A 26,669-nucleotide genomic window follows, 5' to 3' on the forward strand; every position below is an offset into this window, starting at 1 on the left:
AATAATGTCATCCTTTTGTTCTCATGGCATAATACTCATGGAGTTGCTCTACGTGCCCTGACAGTGCAGCAACTCCACTCCACGTTAAGCTCAAGAGATACTTGAGCCATAAAGGACAAAGTTGTGGCCTTAGCCAACAGAGCCCTTGCTCCCCAAACAGTACAATCTATGGCATAATCCACCAGGAAGTCCCAAGCCATTAGTTAAAATGTGGAACTTTAGAGAAAGGGAGTGTTTGCTTTCACAAAGAAATCTTGATGATTCTTCCTGACTTCAGCCTGTCCTCTGTCCCTTTACTTTCTCAGTACCTCCACTCTGGCCAGAGTTTGCCCACATCTGCCTGCCTACCTCCTGCTTCTTTCAGCTGCCACAATTCCATACCGTACTTTGCTCACTGGGACTTTCCACACTGGTAAGGAAGCAAAGTAGAACCCAAAGCGAAATGTGCTGAACAGACCAAACACACATTTCATATGGATAAGGGTGTAATCCAAGCTATAAAACTCTTAGAAGAAAACAGGGGGAAAAGCTTCATGACATTAAATTTAGCAATGATTTATTGGACATGACACCAACAGTAAAGATCAAAAAAAAAAAGAAAAGAAAAACAGATAACTGGACTTCAACAAAATTAAAAACTTTGGACTGGGCATGGTGGCTCATGCCTTTAATTCCAACATTTTGGGAGGCCGAGGTGTACAGATCACTTGAGGCCAGGAGTTTGAGACCAGCCTGGGCAAGATGGTAAAACCTGTCACCACTAAAAATACAAAAATTAGCCAGATATGGTGGTGCATGCCTGTGGTCCCAGCTACTCAGGAGGCCAAGGCAAGAGAATTGCCTTAACGGGAGGTGGAGGTTGCAGTGAGCCAAGATTGCACAATTGCATTCCAACCTGGGAGACAAGAGTGAAAAACTCAATCTCAAAAAAATAAATAAATAAATAACTTTTGTGCATCAAAGGACACTATCAACAGAGTGAAAAGGCAACACACAGAATGGGAGAAAATCATACCTGATAAGGGATTAATATCCAGGATACATTTAAAATCCTACAACTCAAGAAAAACAACAACAACAAAAATCTGATTAAAAAATGAGTCAAGGACATGAACAAATATTTATTGAAGGATATACAAATGACCAAATAAGCACATGAAGAGATGCTCAACATCACTACGCATTGGGGAAATGCAAATCAAACCACAGTGAGATACCACTTCATACCCTTAGGATGGCTAGTGTAAAAACAAAACTAAACAAAAATTAACCAGTGTTGACAAGGATGTGGAGAAATTGCTGTATGTTGCTGGTAGGAATGTAAAATGCTGCAGCCACTGTGGAAAATGGAATGGAAGTTCCCCGAAAATTAAGTATAAAATTACATAATCCAGCAATTACATTTCTTGGGTATATACCCAAAGGAAAGAGAACATTGTTCACCAGTGTTCATAGCAGCATTATTCACAATAACTAAAAGACAGAAACAACACAAGTGTCCATCAATAAGTGAATGGATAAACAAAATGTACTATATACATTTAATGGAATTATGCAGCCTTTTGGAACAAAATTCTGTGACATACTACAACATGGGTGAACCTTAAAGGCATTATGTTTAAATGAAAGAAGCCAGTCACAAAAGGAAAAATACTGTATAATTCTACTTATTTGAGGAACCTAGAGTAGTCAAATTCCTAGAGACAGAAAGTAGAATAGTGGCTCCCTTGGGCTGGATGAGGGGTGGAATGAGGAGTTAGCGTTTATCAGGTGCAGGGTTTCAGCTGGGGAAGATGAAAAGGCTTTGGAGATGGATGGTGGTAACAGTTGCACAGTAATGTGAATGTAGTTAATGCCACAAAACTATACACTTAAAAGTGGTTAAACTAATACATTTGCCACAATATAAAATATAATCTGGCTAGGCACAGTGGCTCATGCCTGTAATCCCAGCACTTTGGAAGTCCAAGGCAGGGTGCATCACTTGAGGTCAGGAGTTTGAGACCATCCTGGCCAACATAGTGAAACCCCGTCTCTACTGAAAATACAAAAATTGGCCAGGCATGGTGGCACATGCCTATAATCCCAGCTACTTAGGAGGCTGAGGAGCGGGAAATTCTTGAACCCAGGAGGCGAAGGTTGCAGCGAGTCAAGATGGTGCACTGCACTACAGCCTGGGTGACAGAGCGAGACTCAGTCTCAAAAAGAAAAAGCAAAGAAAAAATATAATCTAACTTGAAGACATAATGTAAGACATACCAGTCTTGAATTTTATTACTCTCAAAACATAAAATAAAATAAAAAAAAGTTATAAAAAATATAAGAGAGGGAAGTCCTAGCCAATGTAATAAAGCAAGAACATAAGATAAAATGCGTAAGTATTGGAAAGGAAGAAGCAAAACTATTGTTATTTATAGACACTATGATTATTAAAATCCTATTGAATCTACCCAAAACAAACACTAGAATTAATAACTGAAATCAGAATTCTTGGAGCATATAAAAAGTCTAATTATTGTCCTATTTGCCACCAGCAAACAGCTGGACAATAAAGCTTTTTAAAAATACCATTAAAAAATATCAAATCCCTAAAAAGGCATCCAGTGAAAAATATGCAAGATTTTAGGGCGTCCATGGACGACGAGGAGGACACGTACTGGCTCTGGAAAATCCGCAGGACCATCATGCAGCTGTGCCATGACCGTGGCTACCTAGTGACCTAGGAAGAGCTTGACCAGACACTGAAGGAGTTCAAAGCCCAGTCTGGGGACAAGCCAAGTGAGGGGCAGCCGCGGCATACAGACCTCACCGTGCTGGTGACCCACAACAATGACCCCACCAACGAGATGTTTGTGTTCTTTCCAGAGGAGCCCAAGGTGGGCATCAAGACCCTCAACGTGTATTGCCAGCACATGCAGCAGGAGAACATCACGCGGGTCCTCATCGTGGTGCATCAGGGCATGACACCCTCCGCCAAGTAGTGCCTGGTCAACATGGCTCCCAAGTACATCCTAGAGCAGTTACTGCAGCAGAAGTTGCTCATCAACATCACAGAGCACGAGCTAGTCCCTGAGTACGTTGTCATGACCAAGGAGGAGGTGACAGTGCTGTTGGCCCAATATAAGCTCCAAGAGAGCCAGCTGCCCAGGAACCAGGCAGGGGATGCCATGGCACGCTACTTGGGGATAAAGCATGGGCAGGTAATGATCATCCGGCCCAGCGAGATGGCGGGCAGGTACCTCACCTACGGGCTGGTGCAGTAGCCCCCTCCCTGACAGCCCCTAGAGGCAGACACACTGACAGTGACCCCTGTCACCTGCAGGACGGATGCCCCTGCCCTGCCGGAGTCCAGTCCCCCAGCTCTCTCCCAGCTGCTGCTCCTCTGGACTCCCCAAGGCAGGCAGCCTCCACTCAAGTGCTCCCATCCTGGGGTGAGGCTTCCCATGGCCTGGCCCGTCCCATTCACCTGTGTATTTATGCAAGATCCGGCCTCAGGAGGGACAAGACCCCCACAGGGAGGTCACCTGGGGGCAGCTGGTGCCTGGCGTCCTTGCCCAGACTGTGCTGGGCCCACTCTGTTCGGGGTTTGGGGTCCATGTCTCCCATCAGCCACTGCTTCCTCCCGGGCTTTCAGCATCCCACCCCTCGTCTTCCCTCCCTCGGTGGCCCTGATGTGTGGTGGCCCCCACCCACCCTTGGCTCCTTACTCCATTCACAATCATGCATGCTCTCAAGCCACCACGGTGCGAGATTCCAACTCAGCAGAGTTTTCGGTTGTTGTAGGAAGTTGGGTGTTTTCAAACATTAAAGACATTTTGAGTAAATAAATTTGCTTGATATAAACACCAAAATATATGTATATATGTAAGATTTTATCCAGGCACAGTGGTGCGTACCTGAAATCCCAAGCTCCTAGAGGACTACTTGAGCACAGGAGTTTGAGGTCAGCCTAGACAACACAGTGAGTGTCTCTCTCTGTCTCTCTCTCTGCTCCCTCCCTCCCTCCATCTCTATCTCTCCTGCTCTGTCTCTGATTTCTAACTGAAAGCTGCAAAACATTGATAAAGGAAATTAATGAAGAACAAATAAATGTTTATGGACAATTCTCTGAAAGCTGGAATGTTAAGACGTCCATTATTTTAAAATTGACATATAAATTCAACACAATTCCTATTAAAATTACAGTCAATTTTTTGTAAAAATTGACAAGATGAGTCTGAAATTTATATAGAAATGCAAAGGAACTAGAAACAACTTTGAGAAATTGCTTCTTAATTTTAAGATTTACTAAAAAGCTACAATAGGCAGGGTGCTGTGGCTCATGCCTATAATCCCAGCACTTTGGGAGGCCCAGGCGGGCGGATCACTTGGGGTCAGGAGTTTGAGACCAGTCAGGCCAACATGGTAAAAATCCATCTCTACTAAAAATACAAAAAAATTAGCTGGATATGGTGGCATGCACCTGTAATCCCAGCTACTCGGGAGGCTGAGGCAGGAGAATCGCTTGAACCCAAGAGGTAGAGGTTGCAGTGAGCCCAGAAAGCGCCACTGCACTCCAGCCTGGGAAATATAGTGAGATTCCATCTCAAAAAAAAAGCTACAATAATTACGAGTTTGGTATAGGCATAAGCATAGATAAAGAAATCAGTAGAACAGAAAACAGAGTTCAGTAATAGATATACTGAATTGATTTTTGAATGAGGCACCAAGTCAATTCAATGGGTCATTTGGGTTTTTTTCAATGGGTCATTTTTTTTTAAACAAATGCTTCTGGAACAGTAGAATATTTGTACACGAAAAAAATGGACCTTGATCTCATGTCACTCAATATACAAAAATTAATTTAGGATGGATCATAAACCTAACCATAAAAACTAGGACTATGAAGTTTCTAGAAGAAAACATAGAAAAATATCTTTGTGACCTTAGGAGTCCACCAACATTTCTTGAATAGGACACAAAACGCATTCATAAAATATTAATAGACTGGATTTCATCAAAATTTTAAATGTTCACTCTTTAAAAGATAACATTTACAATATAAACAGGCAAGTCATTATACAGGAAAAAAATATATTCACCGTATATGTATGACAAAGAATATATTTGAATTCAGAACATAAAAATATCTCCTAAAACTCAATAATAGAAAGCCAACCAATTTTAGAAACGAGCAAAAGATTTAAACAGTCACTTCATGAAAGAAGATACATGAATGGTCAATAAACTCACAAAAATTTGTTGAATGACATCAGGGAAATGCTGACTAAAACTACAATGAGACAGTATTTCATTCACACTGAAATGGCTTAATCCATTTGGATGGCTGACTAAACCAAATACTGATGAGGATGAAGAGAAACTAGAACTCACATACACTGTTGGTGGGCGTATAACATGGTACAACCTCATTGGAAAACTCTCTGGCAGTTATGTATAAAGGTAAACATATATTTACATATGAACCAGTAATTCCACCCCTACATATTTACCAAAGAGAAGTGAACACATATTCACAAAAAAAGAAAAACTTATGTAAGAATACTTATGAAAACTGGCCAGGCACAGTGGCTCATGCCTGTAATCCCAGCACTTTGGGAGGTGGAGGCAGGCAGATCACTTCAGGTCAGAAGTTTTAGATCAGCCTGGCCAACATGGTGAAACCAGTCTCTACTAAAAATACAAAAACCAGCCAGGCATGGTGGTGCTCACCTGTAGTCCCAGCTACCTGGGAGGCTGAGGTAGGAGAATCCCTTGAACCCAGGAGGTGGAGGTTGCTGTGAGCCAAGATCACACCACTGCACTCCAGCCTGGCTGACAGAGTGAGACTCTGTCTCAAAAAAAAAAAAGAATTCTTACAAAAACTTTATTTATAATAGGCAAATACTAGAAACAATCTCAAATGTCAATCAATGGGAAAATGTATAAACAAATTGTAGTATATTTATACAATGGAATATTACTCAGAAATGAAAAGAAACAACTGCTGATACAGACAACATGTATGAATCTTGTAGATATCATGCTGAGTGAAAAAGAAAAACAGACATAACAAATATATACTGTGTGGTTCCATTTAAATGAAATCCAAAGACAGGGAAAATTAATTAATTGGGATGGAAATCAAAAAGTGGTTGCCTCTGGAAAGAGGAGGAATTGATTGGAAAAGGGTATGGGAGAATTTGTTTTATTTTATTTTATTTATTTATTTGAGACAGGGTCTGGCTCTGTTGCCTAGCCCAGGCTGGAGTGCAGTGGCGCAATCATGGCTCACTGTAGCCTCAACCTGGAGTATGAAAGAATTTTCTAAGGTCATGTTAATATTCTATATCTTATTTTGGGGGTGGTAAAATTGAGTCAATCCAATTGTCAAAACTCAATAAACCAAACATTTGATAAAGGATTAATATCCAAAATATATAAAGAACTCAAATAACTCAATAGCAAGAAAACAAATACTCTTATTAAAAAATGGGCATCAAGTTCAACAGAACTGAAAGGGAAAAAAAAACACAAGAATCTGAATAGACATTTCTCAAAAGAAGACATACAAATGGCCAAAAGGCATATGAGAAAATGCTCAGCATCACTAATCATCAGGGAAATACAGATTAAACCCACACTGGGGCCAGTTGTGGTATATCAGGGGAACCACCCCCAATATTTCAACGTAGGTTCTTTTCTATTTTCCCTAAGTGTTGGCCAGTCTGAGAAATGAAGGGAAAGAGTACAAAAGAGAGAAATTTTAAAGCTGGGTGTCCAGGGAATACATCACATGTCGGCAGGTTCCGTGATGCCCCCCAAGCCACAAAACCAACAAGTTTTTATTAGTGATTTTCAAAGGGGAGGGAGTGTATGAATAGGGTGTGGGCCGCAGAGATCACATGCTTCACAAGGAAATAAAATATCACAAGGCAAATGGGGGCAGAGGAGATCACAGGACTGGGGCGAAATTAAAATTGCTAATGAAGTTTTGGGTATGCATTGTCATTGATAGCATCTTATCAGGAGATGGGGTTTGAGAGCAGACGGCTGGTCTGACTAAAATTTACTAGGCGGGAATTTCCTCGTCCTAATAGGCCCAGGAGCCCTACGGGAGACCGAGGCTTATTTCATCCCTTATCTTCAACCGTATAAGACAGACATTCCTAGAGCGGCCATTTTAGAGACCTCCCCCTAGGAACGCATTCTCTTTCTCAGGGCTGTTCCTTGCTGAGAAAAAGAATTCAGCAATATTTCTCCTATCCGCTTTTGTAAGAGGAGAAATATGGCTCTGTTCCACCCAGCTCTCAGGCAGTCAGACTTGATGGTTATCTCCCTTGTTCCCTGAGCATCACTGTTATCCTGTTCTTTCATCAAGGTGCCCAGATTTCATATTGTTTAAACAGACATGCTATATGAACAATTTGTGCAGTTTACACAATCATCACAGGGCCCTGAGGCGACATACATCCTCAGCTTATGAAGATGACGGGATTAAGAGATTAAAGTAAAGACAGGCATAGGAAATCACAAGGGTATTGATTGGGGAAGTGATAAATGTCCATGAAATCTTCACAATTTATGTTCAGAGATTGCAGTAAAGACAGGCGTAAGAAATTACAGAAGTGTGAATTTGGGGAACTAATAAATGTCCATGAAATCTTCACAATTTATGTTCTTCTGCCATGGCTTCAGCTGGTCCCTCCGTTCAGGGTCCCTGACTTCCTGCAACAGTGGTGTCTCATGCCCATAATCCCAGCACTTTAGGCGGCCAAGGCAGCAGGATTGCTTGAGCCCAAGAGTTCAAGACCAGCGTGGGCAACATGGCAAAACCCCACCTCTGCCAAAATATACAGAAGATTAGCTGGGGATGGTGGTATGCACCTAGTCCAAGCTACTTGGGAAGCTGAGGTGGGAGGATCACCTGAACCCAGGAAATCAAGGCTGCAGTGAGCCATGACTGCACCACTGCACTCCAGCCTTGGCGAAAAAGCGAGATGCTATCTTGAAAAAAGTAAAATAAAATAAAAATAAAAATACTTTGAAACTATATTACTTACATTAGTGTGATATGGATGTAGAAATATGTAGATAAATAAAATAATTTAAAAATCCAGAAACAGGCCCATACATAAATAAGAATTTAGTTTTCTCAATAAAGGTGGCATGTATAACCAGTTAGGAAAAAACGTACTTATTTAACAAATAGTATTAGCATAAATATCTACTCGAAAAAATAAAACCAGACCTTTACTTCACATTATATACAAAAAATAATGGCGAATGTGCTAAAGACCTAAAAGTGAAAAACAAATTTAAAAATCAGAATAAAATACAAAAAAATTTATAATCTTAAGAATGTAAAGCAATTTTTAAATTATGAAATTCCAGAATTCAAAATTGAAAACACTGATTTAATTAAATAAAAATAAAAACGTGATGATTAAATATACTGTAAATTAATTTAAAAGACAATACTGGTGTAAAATATTAAAACATAAAACAATTAATATTCAATCTATATACAAATCAAAGGTTATAAAAAGGTAACTGACAGGAGACATAACTGGACAAAAAATCCTATCAAAAGTTGTCTGACTTAACTGATAATCAAGGGGGAAACAGTGTCTTGATATTATATTTCTCCCACTAGGTTAATAAGAGTTTAAAAGGTTTATAATACCTAAAATAAGCAAAGATGCAGGAAAATAAGCACTGTTAATTAATAAATGGGTAAACTCTTTGCAAAAGGGAATTTGATAGTACTTAAAATTTCAAATCCATATGCCTCTGGCCCAGGTATGCCATTTCTAGGAATCTGTTTTATAGAAATTTTGTCTACATGCACAAATAAATATGTATTAGAATCTTCATTAGAGTATTGGCTAAAGCCTTTAAAAATAGAACAATATAATAGGGGAATTAATAAACAAATGGTTAAATAAACCATGAAACAATCATATGGGAAGTCATGGAACTATTACCAGAAGAAAACAGACCAAATTTTCTGACCTAACAAAAATTTTACACTCATAGTACAATTTGAAAAACAATGCATACACAATAAGCTTATTTACACATTTTGAATATATGTGGATATTGTGTAAATGTTCAGAGAAAGACTGGAAGGACACACTTCAAACATTTCACAGAGGTTACCTCTGGGAAGGGTAGTGGGAGTAAGCAAAAACTAAGACACCATTTAACATTTTGTTCCATGTATTTTCTATTGCTTGAACTTTAGCTTGTACCTCATTTATCTGATTGGACTTTGTGGAATTACTGCCATAAAACAAAAAATATCTGAGACAAGTCTTAATCAATTTAGAAGTTTATTTTGCCAAGGTTAAGGACATGCTTATGACATGGGCTTGGGAGGTCCTGATGACATGTGCCCAAGGTTGTTGGGCTACAACTTGGTTTAATACATTTAGGGAGACATAAGACATCAATCAATACGTGTAAGATGCACATTGATTTGGTCCAGAAAGACAGTACAACTGGACACAGGGGCATCCAGATCATAGGCAGATTCAAAGATTTTCTGACTGGTAATTGGTTGAGTTATTATCTAAATACCTGGAATCAATAGAAAGGAATGCCTGGGTTATGATAAGGGGTTGTGGAGACCAAGATTTTATCATGCAGATGAAGCCTCTGGGTAGCAAGCTTAAGAGAAAATAGATTGCAAATGTTTCTTATCAGACTTAAAGAGTCTGTTCTATCAGTCTTGAGATCTCTGTATTGATATTAATGCTGATCAGCTGGGTCTGAATTCCAAAAGGAAGGAGGGTATAATGAGACATGTCTGACTCTCCCTTGTCATCACACAGCCTGAACTAGTTTTTTAGGTTAACTTTGGAATGCCCTTGGCCAAGAAGAGAGGGTCCATTCAGATGGTTGGGGGGCTTAGAATTTCATTTTTAGTTTACACTGCTTATTCAACTATTTTAACCCACAAAAACAGCAATTTCATAAGACTCAATAGAGTAAGAAATGTATGTGTACTGGCTTTGTAATTTAAATAAATAAGAAAAAAGAATCTATACACTGCCTTGGCATGGAGTTAAAATGAGCAGCATTATCAGGACGCTAAGGGTTTATGAAAGGCTATGCAAAAGGAGGGCAGTACGCAGTCATTTCTCATCTAAAACAGCTACCCATCCAGCATGTCGTCCTTTCTGCTTTCTGTTGTTCAGGAGTTGTACAATCCTCTCAGCATAGAAACACAGAGCCCCCTGCCTTCTCCTCAACCCTCAGACCCTGGCTATTGACTGTGACAGAGGTCTCACAGCTCTTTGTACACATCATGACATTTTTACATGCTAGAAATACAAATTTCACATTTTACAAGAGCGATGAGAAACGTGATTGTCACTATTTCTACACCTCCCTTAGTAATTTTCTAAAAGTAATCCTGAATTCTAACAAATTACAGTAAAAACAATGACCCAGGCATCTTTTTTTTTGCCATTACCAAAAACCCTATTAGCAATCTTATTTAAATAGACTGAGCCTTTTCCTATAACCACTGCAAATGATTTTAAATCAATCCACATCTTTTCTCTAGTTGAACATACAGTTGTTAAAAACTTCATTTATTTCTTTAAAAATAAGCTATGCTTTCTTATGACCTTTGCACTGACTTACTAAGAATACCAGTGCAATAGTCTTAGTTTAAAAAAAAAAACAAGCTCTTCCAATCTATTGAAAGATGGCAGGTATAATAATAATTCGCTTTTAAAAACTTCAACAAAGTAAATTTGAACAAGGTCTGTAGGTTAGGAAATAGTATTAGATTGATGTTAGTTTCCTGATTTTGACAATTTCACTGTGTAAGAGTATGTTCAGGAAATACACACTGAAATATTTAGAAGTAAAGGGTCATTATATGGCAACTCTCAAACATCAGAAAAAAATGATTTGCATACATATATAGAAACAGAATTATGAAATGAGTGATAAAGTAAGTATTGTAATATGCTAATATCTGGTAAATGTGGGTGACAGGTCAACAGAAATTGTTATACTGCTTCGCAACTTTAAGTCTGAAATTATTTAGAATGAAAATTAAAAAAAAAAAATTCCCCCAGCTACTCAGAAGGCCAAGGTAGAGGATCTCTTGAGGCCACAGTGTGAGACCAGCCTGGACAACATAGCAAGACCCCATCTCTACAGAAACAAACTTTTTTTAAAATTAAGCAGGTGTGGTGGTGTGCACCTGTATTCCCAGCTACTTCACAAGTGAAGTGGGAGAATCACTTGAGACTAGGAATTCAAAGCTGCAATGACCCATGATCATGTCACTGTACTCCAGCCTAGGCAACAGAGCAAGACCCTGTCTCTCGAAAAATATATATATTTTCCCCTAAAATGATTCATAAATTCAATAACAATAACAAATGCTACTGCCCCTAAGTGCCCCTGTAGCAGGTAGCAGGCCAGGCCTTCACAAGGACCCTTTCTAATTCCAGTTCCTCTGAAGTGATATTATTGTCCCTGTGCTACTGAGTATGTGAGGGCCTCAGCCAGCAGTTCAGCGGTGCTCCCCTGTGCCTACATCCAGCCCCATCTATTGGCTTCAGGGAATATTTTAAGTCTTCACCTTCTCTTCAAGCCTCCTTCCTCCCACATGCCCCCAACACCCTTATTCCCTCAGCACATTAATTCATGCCTTTGTTCATTATTTAATTATTTACTTTCTCTTCTACATATTCTGAATCTCTTCCTCTCAACTGACTTGCCTCAGGCCATACCACGGTGAAGGCACTCTCATCCTTTTTTTCTTTTTTTTTTTTTTTGAGACAGAGTCTCACTCTTGTTGCCCAGGCTGTAGTGCAATGGCACGATCTCAGCTCACCGCAACCTCTGCCTCCCGGGTTCAAGCGATTCTCCTGCCTCAGCCTCCTGAGTAGCTGGGATTACAGGCGCCTGCCACCATGCTCAGCTAATTTTGTACTTTTAGTAGAGACAGTTTCTCCATGTTGGTCAAGCTAGTCATGAACACCTGACTTCAGGTGATCCGTCCACCTTGTCCTCCCAAAGTGCTGGGATTACAGGCATGAGCCACCACGCCCGGCCCACTTCCTATTTTAAAAGTTCCCCTTAACTCTATTCCACCCTCTTGTCTTCCTTTCATAAGCAGGTTTTTGAAAAAAAAAACCTATCTCTCCAGCCCATTTCTCATTCAAACCAGTGAAGAGAAAGGATGTATGTCTGTATCCTACTATGTGATATATATATTTTTTTGCCAATTTTTTTGTATAGGCTTCTAGTGAGCAGAGAAAAACTGAAATAAGAAAAAGATAGGGATGGTATCTATAGGAAAGAAAATATAGACTTTCTCCCTTGTATACAAAAACACACAATGAATAAAATAAATCATTGCTGAATATCTATGTACAAAGCACTCTGTTCTGTATTAGCTACTGGATTTTTGAGAGAAGTTTCTTGTCCATAATATATTTCTGGTCAAAAATATAAATCCCACCACCAGAAACAAAACAAATTCTAAGGACAAACATTCTTAAAGTAGAACAATGTCAAACAATCTTCCAGTTTTTTTAGCTCAGATGAGATGCTGGCAACAAAGAATTAGGAATAAAAACTGCTGCCAGGTGAATCCAAGATCTAATTATTTTATCATCAAAGGATAGTCAAGTAACATCTCCAATTCAAAGAAGGCTTAAAACACAGGACAGTTTGGGGCTTATTCCTTTGGGCTTATAGTGTCCTGTGGATCAGGTAGGACACCCAGCGGAACCACAATTTCCAGTTGAATGAACCTGTCCCAATTGCCACCTCCCTTCAGGAGGGGATTGTAATTCACTTCCTCCCCATTTTCTGGGGCCAAGGTACCACCCCCTGCATCTGAACACTTAGCCATTGTGTGAAGACAACTTGGAGTTGCATGAACAGGGGGAACATTCAGCATTGTTAAATGAAAGGATAAATGGGCGAATTGTATATCTAGTGTCCAGCACATAGATGAAATTTTATGAATATTTCTCGAATGAATAAGTAAACCCACAACCCAATAGTCAGAATTCAGGGCAGAATTCCTGGCCCTACAGTTGTAACTGCAACCCTTCCCCAATCTAGACTCACACTCCCCTTCTTCCCCAGGCTCACCCGATCTTTTGGAAATATTTGAGGACTTGGCCGAAGGTGAAGACCATAAATTCATCTAGGATCGTTTCAGAGTCAAAAACAGGTAAAAGCAAAGAACTTGGATTGCCAACTCAGAAGTGTTGGTGGGAGATGACTGGCTCAGTGCCGTGAAATGGTGCTGAACAGTTTCTCTCAGTTTTCAGTTTCTATCGTGATTCATCCAACAAGTCAATATTAAAAAATTATTGTGAGCCAGACAGTATCCTCCTCATTGGGTACAGAGCAATAAACATGCCAACAAAGTTCCCCGAATTTAGCGGTTTCCATGTTCTTTCATTCAGATGACAAGTATTAACTGAGAAGCTAGGCTCTTTACTGAGCACTGGGTGTACATTCCTGCCTCCATGAAATTTACATTCTAGTGGAGGAAAACCAGAAAATAATTAAATAAATAAATAACATATATAATATATTAGAAGGTGATCAATCTTGGAGGGGGTAAGAGGGGACTGAAGCAAGGAAAGGGGATAGGGACTACAGATAGGGGATGCAATTTTAAATAGTGTGGTCAAGGTAGACCTCACTGAGAAAGTGGTATTGAAGCAAAGTTCTGCAGGAAGGTGAGGGAGTAGGAAAATGGGAAAGAGCATTCCAGACAGAAGACAGCAAATGTAATATCCCTGAGTTGGAAACACCCCTGGCATGTTCAAGAGGCAGCAAGTAGTCCAGCCTGGCTGAAGCAGAACAAATGAGGAAGAGATGAAATCATGTTGGGCCTTCTTGGCCATTGTTAAGACTTTGCCCTTTGCTCTGACTGAGATAGGAAGGCATCAGAAGACTGCTAACAGAAGAATAATGTGATGTTGATCCGGTTTTTAACAGAACCACTCTGGCTTCTGGGAAAATAAACAAACAACAACAACAAGAAAAACAGAGTATAGAATGGCAGAAAAGTGGTGCGGTTGGTGTTGGGGGGTAAATCTCAGCATGCTTGTATGCTGATGGTTATGCTTGAGTGGAAAGGGAAAAATTGATGCTACAAGAAAAATAAAGGATGATCGTTGGAGGCATGTTCTTGAGTAAGCAAGAGGGGAATGGCTCTAGTATCCAAGTGGTGGAGCTAAGAACACAGAGTGTTAACCAATAGTCCCAGAGGAAGGCAGAATTTACGGGAACAGATGAACATAAGTGGGTAAATGTGATGATGGGAGCTTGTGCTATTTCTTTCACATTTGCCTCAATATTGCAGTGAAGTAGAAAGCAAGACCATCAGTGGAAAGTGAAGATGGAGCAGTAGGTACCACAAATTTGAGGAGAAAACAATCACTCGTACATGAATGCATCTTTAAGTAATCTCTTGAAAAATGCATAAAACTGTACATGTATTACTAAACTCTTGGCTATAGATTTGGTTCCAGAAAAAAAAAAAAAGACCAGAAAACATTTTTACACATACAGCATATGGAAAGCCATCTGAATACAACAACATGTACAAACGAAGTGATGTGATTTGGCATGTTTCCATGAAGCAATAAAAGCTGTAAGTAATTTCCCTAAATTCTATTGAGATTTGAATCAGGCAAATACCTCTTTATTACTGGAAGTCATCTGAACCTAGGTCACTGCATTAGGAGTGAAATACTGGAGTGTAAAACATGTGTCCAGTTGACATGTGTCAACCAATGTGAAACACTGGTGAAGGGAACATTATCGTAGGGTCTGTATCACACCCACACCGAATCCAGTCACCAACTGCCTTTCTAACTGATTTATGTGTTCCCAAACATTGGGAATCTGGAATTCTCAGGTTATATTTAACCCTCTCTTCTCCAGTAACATCTCAGCTAACAGTTCTACTACAGGAAAACATGCTTAGATTACGCTCATTTCCACTACAAGATTTCACTAACTGAGTAAGACAATTTGAGAGTACAATATATAAAGAGTTAAGATGCCAGCCTGGCCAACATGGCGAAATCTTGTCTCTACCAAAAATACAAAAATTAGCTGGATGTGGTGGCATACACCTGTAGTCTCAGCTACTCAGGAAGCTGAGGCAGGAGAATCACTTGAACCCCGAAGGCAGAGGTTGCAGTGAGCCAAGATCACACACCACTGCCCTCCAGCCTGGGTGACAGAGCAAGACTGTCTCAAAAACAAAAAAAGAGTTAAGGTGAATTAAAACCCAGAACATGTCATTCTATTCACTGTTTTTTAAACTTGCAATATTTTAAAGCATTACACCCTTCCTTGGTGTCTTGGAAGGCTGTCCTCCAGTCCAAGCTTTGATAATACTGTCCAGCATCCTATGGATGGTTGTTGGTGTGCCGGTCCAGGCTTTGGAGAGCTAGTAACAAGGATAAGTAGACACTGCAGACCTCCACACACAGAGCACTTAACCAAGCAGGGGATGGGGAGAAGCCAGCAGTGCAAGGAGCGGGAAGAGGCCACAGTTCTTGCTCTTAGCCTTCAGCTCTCTGTGGACTTACCCGTGGCCTCATCTTGGAAGCCTAGGAGGTTTGTCCCCAGATGGAGATTCTAAGCTTTAGAATATTTATGTATTACCTATTTTTAGCTTCCCTTTTAATTCAGGGAATTTTCACTTTTTTAATATTTTGAGAAAATAAATGGCTTAATTGCATTGCTTTTATTATGTTGTTTTATATATATAGTTAAATATCTTATTTAGGTATGATGGTTTTATTTTATCTTAATGATATTTAACCTATCTTGTCCTTCCTGTTTGTAACATTTTACCATGTTTAGTGATATTTAAAAGCCTGTATTTTTTATTTAATTTTGTAATGACTTTTACTTCTCTTAACTACTTTCTATAACAGCTATATTTATTTGTCTTGTCTTTTTTTCCTTACCTAGTTGTAGTATTGCTTCTGCTTTGTTAGCATTGCCTAGTAGCTCCCCTATTTCTTCCAGTTTTAACAGCCACTCCCCGTTCCCCTCCACACTCTCAAACTCCCAGCTAAGCCCCTCAAGCCAGACAATTCATGAGATTTAACATCCACAATTCCTTCCTTGGACAATACATTTCCTATTCTAGCTGCGCGTGCTTGCCCATAGGGAATGATATTTGTGTCTTACACCTTGCTCGGTAGCATCCTTCTGCTAGAAGTTCTGTGATCTAGAATTTATGGTCTCTCCTATATAAAATCAATGCATGGAAACAAGATGTGTGGAGAATCACTGCACAACAGGAGGAGGAGGGCAACACGAGGTTTCTTTCACATTGTCCCCAAGCTTATTCTAGCAGGTGGGAATCCTAATGTAACATCTCTCCAAAAAATGAACTACCTTAAAGACCCCACAAAACCTGAGGGTTTTTTGTTGTTGTTTTTGAGACGGAGTCTTGCTTGTCGTCCAGACTGGAGTGCGATGGCGCAGTCTTGGCTCGCTGCAGCCTCCGCCTCCCGGGTTCAAGCAATTCTCATGCCTCAGCCACCAAAGTAGCTGGGACTACAAGCACTCACCACCATGCCCGGCTAATTTTTGTATTTTTAGTAGAGACTGGGTTTCACCATGTTGGCCAGGCTGGTCTCAATCTCCTGGCCTCAGGTGATCTACCTGCCTCAGCCTCCAAAAGTGCTAGGATTACAGGTGTGAACCACCATCACTGGCCAAAACCTGAAGGCTTTTAAAAAACATAAACTCCCTCAACTTGCCTATAACTAATGTGATTAATCTGCTTTCCAAGTTTGCTATAAAAAATTCTGTTCTTAAGTAGGTGACCCATATGCCTTATTGAGTTTCAAGCTTCAAGGAGAAGTGAGCTATGCCAGGAATTATCCCTAATAAGAGTGTGGGTTTGGTTTGGTCTTAGTTTGTTTTTTTTCAGATAGATAGATAATTGATAAATAAAAAGATAGATAATAGATTGATTGATGTATAGATGATTGATAGATGGTAGGTAAATAGATAGATGATCAATAGATAGATGATCTATTGATTACATTCAGCTGTACTTTTGCTGGATCCCTTGAAGACCAGAATCTTATTAAGCAGCTGGAGTGTGCTGTGAACCTCAAAGCCTCACAAGAATGTATAAGCTGCCTCAATCCAACTAAAAAGATCACTCTTTCACAAGGGAGGCCACTCAGTTCAGAGAAGGGGCTGAGGCCAGACACCTGCACTCCTCTGCTTCATTCCCTCAAAGAAAGCAGGATGCCATTTTGGTTAAAATGGAGTTTCTAAAAACAACCTGATAAATGATCAGGGCCTAGCCCATGTCCATGATTCCCCGAAACTTAGAGATATTTCACAAGTTAATTTTTCTACTTACATTTCCTGAAGAATGTGCTTAAATAAGAATCAATCTCCCTCAGCCAGGCATGGTGGCTCACACCTGTGATCCCAGCACTTTGAGAGGCCGAGTCGGGTGGACTGCTTGAGCTCAGGAGGTTGACAGCAGACTGGTCAGTGCCGCAAGGCCCTAGCTCTACAAAAAATTTTTAAATTACCTCAGTGTGGTGATATGTGCCTGTAGTCCCAGCTACTTGGGAGGCTGAGGTGGGAGGATCACTTGAGCCCTGGAGGTCAAGGCTGCAGTGAGTTGTGATGGTGCCACCGCACTCCAGCCTGGGTGAAAACCTCTCTCTCTCACTCTTTCTACCTGCTTCCTATTCATCAATTCCTTAATGTTATCAATGTTATTTCCTTTCCTGGGAAAACATTTTGGGGCTTAGAGCTCAGCCTGTTTCTTACCAACATGTATTTGATAACTCCAACCTCCTGTACTTCCCTACTGCCATGGTTGTGCATTCTTCTCAGCTGGCTGGCTTGGGCCATAGAGGCTCCTATGTGCCTGCTGAACTGCTTGTCTTAAAGGCCCACAGGGTCTTCATCTTAAAGTGTTATGTCATGCCCTGCCTTAACGTACCTCAGCACAGATGAACCACAGCTAGCCCATTCTGATTCCCATCCTCAACCAGCAGTGAAAGACAAATTCGGCACTGGGCTTCATAAGGCTTACACTCAGGCCCAGAAGCACCCTCCAGGGAGCATGGCTTCTCGCAGGCCCAGGAGGTTCTCAGGAGCATTCCATCAAGAAACAGATATTTTTCTCCTAGAATGTGATAGGACAGCATCCTACTACCAAATATATTTTTGCATGCTGTAAGATACTATGCTACTGAGAAATCCATATTAAGAAAACAAGTTATCTTGTTTCCAATCATTGAAGCCTCTTTAATTTTCTTAGAGACAAAAATGAGAGAAAAGAGGGAATTAGCCCACCTGATTTACAGCCGTGTGGAAGGGACTGTAACTCAGCTCCCAGGATCAGACGGCTGCTGCCACCCCCACAACCACCTCCTGGGAGGTTACTCTAGGGCCTGCAGCTGCCACTCCCTTACCTTGCAGTTGCTGCTTGGAATTGTTTTGCTCTCCTGAGGCTATGTCATCTATGAATCAACAAACAGTAGCTGCAAGACGGCAGCTGAGGAAGGAATGCCCAGACAAAATCTTCAGGATGAATGAAAATGTATAACTCATCTGGATTTAATTATCTGTAAATATGGTTCTTTTCCTCATGCTTATCTAATATCTATGTGGATTTTAAAATAAAATTCATAACACAATGTCCCCGCACCCTCCAAAACAAAACCTCCCAGGATCATATTGTAATAAGACCTGTTTACGCCCACCTGATTCATATTTGTAATAAGTTGAGCATGATATGCCTCTCCTGCAAGGTGCACACTGATTGTTCAGGTGCTTGGCCTCTGGTAAATGTGGTATTTATCTCTGAAGATTGCAATGTCAAGACTGGCAACAGTCTTGACAAAGTTTTTCCTGAGACAGTGAGATAAGTTGGACCAAAAGGATTGTTTCCACGTGGCGTAGGCCACTTTTCTACAGAGTTATTTGGAGCTAAATGAAAAATCTCCTGTCAAATCTATACATGTCACCAAATATTGCTAAGTGACAGCTTAGCCTCTGGAATGAGGCTGGTGTAAATTTCACTTATTTCTCAATTTTACAGGTTAATGTTTTGGACTTTCTAGTAGTTAGCCCTGGCTTACTTATTACTATTCTTGGGAGGAATATTTTAGTCCATGTTGAAAACCACCATTTAAATTTCCTGTAATATATAAAGAGTAGTTTCAAACAAGTGGGTTGGATAAGTAAAAATAAAAACTAGTAGAAAAAATAAGCAAAAGATATGAATAGATAGCTCAAAGAAAAACCAAATCTAAATGCCCAAGAACTGTGTAAAACTATGTTCAAATTCATTCATAGTCAGGAAAATTAAAAGTAGCATAACCATGAGATATTATTTTACACCCATCAAAATGCAGAACCTAAAAAAAATCTTTAACGTTTGCATTTGGGGAGATATAAGGGACAATACTAAAATATATGGAGGGTGAATTTTGAAATTGATTACAGCATTTATGGAAAGCAATCTGGCAACATCTATGAAAATTAAAATATGTATACTTATCAACTTTCCCAGTCCCACTCCCAGAAACCTACCCTGTGTTAGGCAAACAGGATAACACTACACTGCGAAAACCTGCAGAAATCTACCCTATGAAATAAAAGTGCCAAAATGTTAGGACACATGTAAGAGACAGGGACTGCAAACAAAGTGAATGTCCATCAGTTGGGCTGAATTAATTGTGGTATGCTCACAGTCATTCCAAAGGATGAACTAAAGCAATAGAAGATCTGGAGGAGCTTCAGGAGCTACTGTTGAGGGAGAAAAGTCAGATGCCAGAAAAAGCATTTATAATATAATCTGTTCTCATTTTTAAAAATAATTTTAAAAAATCTTCATGTGATGGATAGATAGAAATAATATACCTAGGCCAGGCGCGGTGGCTCACATCTGTAATCCCAACACTTTGGGAGGCCGAGGCGGGCAGATCACCTGAAGTCAGGAGTTCAAGACAAGCCTGGCCAACGTGGTGAAACCCCATCTCTACTGAAAATACAAAAATTAGCCAGATGTGATGGCAAGTGCCTGTAATCCCAGCTACTCGGGAGGCTGAAGCAGGAGAATCACGTGAACGCAGGACGCGGGGGTTGCAGTGAGCCGACATCCCACCACTGCACTCCAGCCTGGGGGATACAGCAAGACTCTGTCTCCAAAACAAAACAAAGCAAAACAAACAAAAACAGAAATAATAGACCTCTATAGAATTATATTAATGTGCATAAAAACATTAAAAAAGGACTCACTAGGCCGGGTGCAGTGGCTCACACCTGTAATCCTAGCATTTTGGGAGGCCGAGTCAGGTGGATCACTTGAGGTCAGGGGTTCAAGACCAGCCCAACCAACATGGTGAAACCCCATCTCTACTAAAAATACACAAAATTAGCCGGGTGTGGTGGCATGCGCCTGTAATCCCAGCTACTTGGGAGGCTGAGGCAGGAGAATCCCTTGAACCCGGGAGGTGGAGGTTGCAGGGAGCTGAGATCATGCCACTGCACTGCAGTCTGGGGGACAGAGCGAGACTCCATCTCAAAAAGAAAACCAAAATAAGATAAAAAAGGACTCACTAGACATTAATATGGGTCACAATATATAAACGTGTATTTAATGTACAATATATATATTTTAATTAGGTGTGTGTATGTATATTTTTATATGTACTCCTAAAAAGATACATGAAAATAATGATCAACAAAAGGTGAATGATGGTTATCTCAGGATAGTAGAATTTTACATGAACTTGACTTTCTTTTTTATTTTTATATGTAGCTTTAATTCTTTAAGATAACCATATGTTACTTATGTTTTATATGCATTTACTTACATATTATAGGTAAATAAATTTAGATGTATTGAGAACTATATTTTGTATTATCCAATTTATATTTTATCTAAAATAAAGCTATTTAATTCTGAAAAAAACAACAACAAAATCAATAGGTCAATGAATGTTGTAAAGGGAAGAAGTCCTCTCTTCATAGCCCTTATAGTAGGGATTCCAAACTTATATTTACAGATAATTGCAGTATTAAAACTAAGAGCTCATTAAACTAAAATGTGGAAAATGTCCCTGTTTTTTATTTATTTATTTAAAATTTTTTTTTTCTTGAGACAGAGTTTTGCTCTTGTCGCCCAGGCTGGAGTGCAATGCACGATCTTGGCTCACTCCAACCTCCACCTCCCAGGTTTAAGAGAGTCTCCTGCCTCAGCCTCCTGAGTAGCTGGGATTAGAGGCACCCACCACCACATCTGGCTAATTTTGTATTTTTAGTAGAGACAGAGTTTCGCCATGTTGGTCAGAACATGAACTCCTGACCTCAGGTGATCCACCCAACTCAGCCTCCTAAAGTGCTGGGATTATAGTCGTGAGCCACCGTGCCCAGCCTGTTTTTTTTGTTTGTTTGTTTGCTTTTAATTAAATAGAGACAGGGTCTCACTATGTTGCCCAGGCTGGTCTTGAACCCCTGGGCTCAAGTAATTCATCTGCCTCAGCCTCCCAAAGTGCTGGGATTACAGGCGTGAACCCCTGTGCCTGGCCAGTTCCTGTTTTTGTAAGATTTTTTTTTTTAACTGGAAGGGCTGTTCCAATTGCTCTGCCTAGCTCCTACTAATAGATGTTAACCGCCTCAGCCTGAACCAGTCTTGTAATTCATGTGAATACACTTCATACACGAATAAAGTATAAGGTGACTGTCCTTTGTCAGAAACCATTTAGTTTCTACCGCTGACTGTGTTACTCCTTTCATTAAAAAGTTAGAAAAGAAAAATGTAAGACGGAGAAGTGAACACTTGCTTGAGAACCATGTTGTATTGTTTACCTTCTTGTTTTCCCTGAAGACGCCCTCACAAAGGTGTGGGTAGCAACTTAGAGGGCAGGATGACAAGAATTCTAGCTGAGCAGCATAGAAGAGAAATAGAATAAATTAGTGTAGCTACCCATATTACCCTGCATCATCAGGGTGTCCACCTTTAGAAGGGAAGTCAGCACCCCATTATCTGGAAAAGAGTAACGAGAACGAAGAGGTGAGGTCAGTGGGTACTAGGAGAAGGACAGAGGACAAAGGCAATTGTGTCTAGGGATTAAATGCCTGGCCCTTATTCCCAAGGGTTCTAATTCAGCACAAGGAAGGGAACAACTGTGTGGGGCAGCACAATGTGTGCAGAAGCCACTGCGGGCTGTTTCCCGCAAAAGAGAGAACATTATACCTCTGCCAGCCATTGCCAGGACGTTGCAGGAGAGGGATCTCTGCCTGGCTAGTGCTTGGAGTCCTCACACACCAAGGCATTTGGTCACATTCAGACAACCATGAGTCTCACTTCAGGACACGTGTGAACCAACCACTGGGCAGAGAGGGAGATGCTCTCATGCCTGGATTTTGGAACCATACAATGCTTCACTGGAGTAACTCCAGCAGAGAGAGATAGTGCGGGCATCTCGTTACAACTGTTTATGACTTGTAATGCCCTGTCATTTCCCTTTCCTTCTGGAGGCAGGAAGTGGCTCTGGGCCAAGCTGCTCGAGCTCAATATAGCCTCTGGTTATTTATGTTCACAAGAAACCAGGAGAGACACAAGTGGTCTCCTGACAAGTCAGATGACAACCACCAGTGGTATGCGTTCCCGCCCTACTTCTTTCTAATTTGTATGTTCATAATTTGAAATTAGTGTAGCTGACCTGGAGGATATCCCCTGCCACAGAGAGTAAGGAGATAAGTATTCTCCTACATTATATCCATATGGTTTTCTTATGAACCAGGGCATGGAGTCCATAAAAAATTGATTCTTGAGTCTATTACCAGAGAGTCTCCATATAAGTTATGTTAAAGCTAAAAGTATATGTCTTTGATAATCTCCAAAACTAAACTCCAAAGTTTAACATAAAGTAACTACTTACTGTAAATTAATTTGATTTGTTATCTAGAAGTACATTTTTCTCTTAATTTGTCCTGGAAAATATCCCAGAAAAGCAACCCCAAAATTCTGAAACCTGTCTCTTCCTCTTTATCAACTCTGTCACCTTCTGATTTTTAATATTTCTTGATTTGACAGTTTCAACACCATTTATGAGTCTCTGTGCCTCTGATCTGTCTCCTTCTGGCTACTTCCAGTGAACCCATTCAGCTCACACACATGTGTGAGAATATGCAGCTGTACGCCAGGAACACAGGACAGACTACCACGGGGGCTGGCTTTCAGCCCTGGAATTTACTCAGGCCACCTCCTGTGCCCATGTATTCCAATCTCATATGCTTTGCTCTTGTCTCTTCTGGGTCACTGACTCTAGTGCTGATGGTTCTTTGTGGACATCCTACCCCAGTTCAACCTCATTATCTCTCCCAGGCACAATCCTGATAGTCACCTAGTTCTAGCATTCTACTCCTAGCACTTGGGTCCAGGAGACTAGTCCCACACCAGTCCTTCATTACCCAGTTGTTGGCTAGGGGAAGACCACTAATCTATCTATCTAATCTATTCTCTAAATTGAAGCTAGATTCTAATCTAGTTTTCTATCTAATCCAGCCTCTAAATTGAAGCTAGGTTCTTCTTTCTTAAAATAAATGCTTATACTGTCTTTCCCCTGCTTAAACTTTTTGAGTGGCTCCTATGGTCTGCAGGGTAAAGTTCAAACTCCCTGTTGGTAAATACAGTAGTTCAAGTCCTTCCTGATGTTGCTCCAAACACCCTCTCCAGCTGACTCACAACTCCCCCATTACCAGAATGCATGACTTTTGTCTTCACCATTATGATATTCTGGCATTTTCTCTGATGTACCACGATTTCCTACCTCTGATATTCCCCCTTTCTGGAATGCTCTTTCTTGTATTATTTGCCAAGTAAATTATAACTCAGTCTTCAAAATTAAATATAAATGTTTTCTTCTCCAAAAAACTTTTCTTTTTTCTCTTTTGAGACAGAGTCTTGCTCTGTTGCCCAGGCTGGAGTGCAGTGGTATGAACATGGCCCACTGCAGCCTTAACCTTCCTGGCTCAAGCAATCCTCCCACCTCAGCTTTCTGAGTAGAGCTGGGACCACAGATGCACACCACTATGCCTGGTTAATTTTTAAAATTTTTGTAGAGATGGGGTGTCCCTTTGCTCCCAGGCTGGGCTTGAACTCCTAGGCTCAAGTGATCCTCCCACCTTGGCCTCCCAAAGTGCTGGGATTACAGGTATGAACCACCTCACCTGGCCTTTTCTTGATTTCTCTCAGCAGAACCTACTAGTTCATTCTTGATGGTCCTATAGGGCCTTCTAACCTTGTTGTATATCACAGACATCATTTGTTGTTAATGTTTGTCTTCTCACTAAACCACAGACTCTAAGGAAAGGACTGTCCTTTGTTAATCTTTAATTCTGAGTTCCTAACATAATATCTTGCCCAGCATAATTGTTGAATGAAGGAAACTAACAATTGAATGAATGAAAGTTAGAGTAGATCTAAAATACATTCCTGAGAAAATTTTAATGTTACCTTTGGATTAATAACTTTTCAGAGTTGGGCAATATCATTGATTTCTTAATAGTGAAAGAGAAGGCAAAGCATGTATTCTATAGTCTGTGACCAACATTGTGAGAGAGGTCACATTTGTTTCTCTGGGACACATTCTCCAGGAATTCTGAAATAGAAGAGGTTGTGATGGGAAAGAAGGGAAGAAAAAGAAAGAATTTCAAAAAGTCAGTGACTTATGGTTTTGCTAGGTAAAAAAGGAAAACGTTTGCTTTGATATCATTTTCAAATATATGAACTACTAGCCAGGTACGGTGGCTCATGCCTATAATTCTAGTGCTTTGGAAGGCCAAGGTGGGAGGATCACTTGAGCCCAGGAGTTCAAGGCTGTAGTGAGCTATGACTGTACCACTGAGCTCCAGCCTGGGTGACAAAGTGAGTTCCTGTCTCAAAAAAATACTATATATATATATATAAAATATAATATAAAATACATATAAAATACATATATAATACATATATGTATTTTATATGTATTTTATATATATATGGTATTGGTCTGAAAGTATATGTCTTTGATAATCTCCAAAACTAAACTCCAAAGTTTAACATAAAGTAACTACTTACTGTAAATTAATTTGATTTGTTATCTAGAAGTACATTTTTCTCTTAATTTGTCCTGGAAAATATCCCAGAAAAGCAACCCCAAAATTCTGAAACCTGTCTCTTCCTCTTTATCAACTGTGCTAACTGCAATTACAGATCACCGTGTTCCCATGGCCTTTTAAAAACTTCCTGTTCCTATATGGCTTAACATCCACCATTCAACAGTTATCTATCAAATGCCTGCTAGGTGCCAAAGCAGTGGAGATACGTTAGTGAACGTTGGCAGCCCACGCCTCCAGAAGAGAAATGAACAAGTAAACCAGCTCTATTAGTCCATTCTCGCATTTCTATGAAGAAATGTCTGGGACTGGGTAATTTATAAAGAAAAGAGGTTTAATTTGCCTACAGTTCCACAGGCTGTACAGGAATAACATATATATACATATGTTACCAGAAAGGAAACCATAACTAACAAATATTGTACAAGTTAGGAGAGAAGGAGTATTTGTGTCTGGTAATATAAAGCTGTGTAAGTGATACTGTGAGGGCACATCATTCTGGCAGGCAGGTAGGACATTTGCCAGGAAAAGATGATGCCATAGAATTGTCATTATTAATAGAGTTCTACCAAAGTGTTCCTAATTTTTTGTGGTCATTGTTTCCTTCTTAATGACAGGAAGAATATTATTTTTTGTGTGCAGCATCAGAGAATAGAATCTTGAGGTCTGTTTACAACTTACTTAACTGATGCGTGTGCTTTTGATGGTTCTTCTTCTTTATTTGTTTTTATTCTGGGATGGGGAAGAATAGTCTCCCAAACCCCACCTTCCACATCTCATAGATGCTGTACTTATGATTCTCTGATCCATTTCCATGTAGAGGTAGAAATAATCATCCAAGATGTACTGAAAGATTTTATATATTAATAATAGGACGACAATCTGACCTCTACTGTTTTTATTTTCAAAGCATGGTTCGATCTCAACCAGCCACAGAGACCACTGACAAATCAGTCCCTGGACGGGGCAGGCAACCTCAATATTACCCACCTCCTACCAAGCTTCTATCAGCCTTCCTGAGAGTGGTATTATTTAGAAATTCTCTTTTATGACATGCAATCCCTCTCTTCTTCTAGGTCCTATATTATAGCCTTGAATCAAATCAAACTGTCAAATAAGATGTCTATCAACAAAATCTGCAAAAAATAGTCATAGAAAATTTACTATTTGATTTCCTATTAAAAAATCACTGGGCTCATTAATGACTACTCCTTACATGAAGTTTCAAGTGTAACATTTCTTTAAAACAAAAAGAGAGAGAAAAAGAATACAGGACTAGGAAGGTCTTCACTACCCTTAAAGAAATTGTGTGTGCTTCCTCTTTCTTAATAAGGGTAAGTCAAAATTGCAGCCCAGAAGCCTGCTGACTTCTCTGGGTTCTCCCAGCTCTATTCACAGTGAAAGTTCTACCTCACCATTATCAGGCAACATGGCCACTCCAGCCCTTACTTGCTGTCTCTTAAGTTCACATCTCCATCTCTTCTTGCTTTTCTTCTATTTTTCTTAGGCTAAAG

The 26,669-nt window shown here is 40.1% G+C and overlaps 1 pseudogene; it reads left to right on the forward strand.

The window, feature by feature from the left end:
• Nucleotides 1-2,632: 2,632 nt before the first annotated feature.
• LOC129478389 (DNA-directed RNA polymerases I, II, and III subunit RPABC1-like) lies at nucleotides 2,633-3,263 on the forward strand (annotated as a pseudogene).
• The last annotated feature ends 23,406 nt before the right edge of the window (nucleotides 3,264-26,669 follow it).

Source organism: Symphalangus syndactylus, chromosome 3 (assembly GCF_028878055.3).
Source record: "Symphalangus syndactylus isolate Jambi chromosome 3, NHGRI_mSymSyn1-v2.1_pri, whole genome shotgun sequence".
NCBI classification, from domain to species: Eukaryota; Metazoa; Chordata; class Mammalia; order Primates; family Hylobatidae; genus Symphalangus; species Symphalangus syndactylus.